Here is a 2,019-nt window from a genome sequence, read left to right as displayed (position 1 = left end):
TTCTACCTAATGAATACCTTTTAGTTTAATTATTTAGAGCTCTGGCTCTAGTCAGATGAACTTGGGTCTGACACCACCCTATAATCTGATAGCCTGGTGACATTGGGCAAATGACATTCCCTAAGCATTTGTTTATTGCTCTGAACAATACAGATAGAAGTTTTCTTACAGAGTTTTTGTGGTGACTAGATTAGTTCATGTATTTAAGGCTTAATAAGGAGCCTCTTGCACAGTGAGTGGTTATTATTATTACTTTGTGGAAATGATCATGGTAGGCCTGTGGGGAGACACTGAGATGAATAAGAAAAAGTTCTCAATTTCACGGGCTTGGAGAGAATGAGACATAATCAAAATAGACAAAAGACAACCTATGGGAGAGAGGACCAGTGAGGTCATAGCCTCCTAAGAACCTGTGAGACATTCACAGAACTGGTTCTTCATTTTATAAATGAGGAAACTGAGGCTAGAAGAGTTATGTGACTTGTTGAAGGGGACACAGCAAGTGAGTGTCAGAGCCTTCATGGGAACCCACGTCTCCTGTGATTGAGCCAGGCTTGAGGGATGTGCCTCTGTTTCTCATGAAAACTCCTCAGTGCAGTCCAAGGCCTTGCCATGCTGCCCCCTGCCAGGCCAAGGTGCAGGCTGTCAGCTGCTGCAGCATGGGGGCCTCCACTGTCCCGAACTGCAGAGGCTTTGTGGGGAGGGCTTATTCCCAGCCAGGAGACAGCCTCCCTGGCATTTGAGTGAGTCATTTATGAAATGTGGACATCAGTTCTCTTCAAGACTTGGCCTCAAATCAACAACCCATTAGAGACATTAATTCATAACTTCATCAGATGAAGTTTCTCCTTGAGAAACTTACATGATGTGACAATTCACCATCATGTAATGAATTGATAAAGTGCTCTAAGAGCTGAAAAGAGCGACAAATATTTTCTGGGCTAAGGGGTTTGTCCCAGCAAGAGAGGATGGCAAAGTCAAAGGAGGGAATTGCACGGGTATTCGGTGGTGCTTAGAGGGCACTGGGACCAGTGGTTGGAGGGTTATGGGTGGTAAGGCTGGAAAGGAAGGCAAGGGCTCAATAGTGGGAGGCCTTCTAGACCTCCAGCTCTGTGGCTGAATGAAGGTGAATGCTTTGTAGGCTGGAGGATAGCATGATCAGGTCTAGGTGGTGCAAGATGGCTCTGAGGCACTATGGACTGCAGAGCAGCAAGGCCCCACACCTGCTCTAGGGGCAGTGTTCAAGGCGTCTTGACCCCAAACTGGCTGAGTCCCTGGAGCCTGAGCATGTGGACCTCAGATATGCAGTGGCAGAAGATTTCCAAACTGGGAAGGAGCTGGTTGCCAATACCCTCTACACTTCCAGGTGGTGAACTCATGACTTTTACTTCAAGAAACTTCCTGTTATCAGTGGGTGGGCACTCCCAGAGAGGCCCTGTTCATCCTGTGCCTACAAGCCCAGCTCCAGTCAAAAAGCACGGGCACGTTCTCCTTTCTTCCCTGAGAGGGTTGGCCTCTTTCTTCGTGAGCATAGCTGCCATCAAAACGAGCGCCCCCATATTTCAGCATGATTAAGCCTTGCCATTTTGGGGATGGCTGGGGGCGAGGGGAGGGGCTATTGTGTTTCAAAATGGAATAAACAGAAAAGCAATATTAAAAGAATGAGAAGGTTGTTTACTGAGGCTTGAAGAGATGAGATGACAGGTGTTTCCTCCGTGTTGAGAACCAGTGACCCCTGGGAATCGCATTTCCCGAAGAGCAGGCACCCATGGCGGGCTGAGTCCTACCCCATGCCCTGCACGCACTATGCAAAGCCCAACGTTTTCCAGAGGGGTTTTTGGGCTCATCACTGGACTGGGGAGGGCTAGACATGGGGTCCCCACAGCTTGCCCCACACCACCTTCACACCCACACCCAGCAGGTCCCCGTGGGGCCAGGGCAGGCTGTGGCCGCCTGCACTGCGCTGTTGCTCTGTCCCAGCTGGCTGGCTCCGGGTGTGGAGCACTCTGGGTTGGGGCC

Source organism: Saimiri boliviensis, chromosome 6 (assembly GCF_048565385.1).
Source record: "Saimiri boliviensis isolate mSaiBol1 chromosome 6, mSaiBol1.pri, whole genome shotgun sequence".
Classification (NCBI taxonomy): Eukaryota; Metazoa; Chordata; class Mammalia; order Primates; family Cebidae; genus Saimiri; species Saimiri boliviensis.
This window is presented reverse-complemented; position numbering follows the sequence as displayed.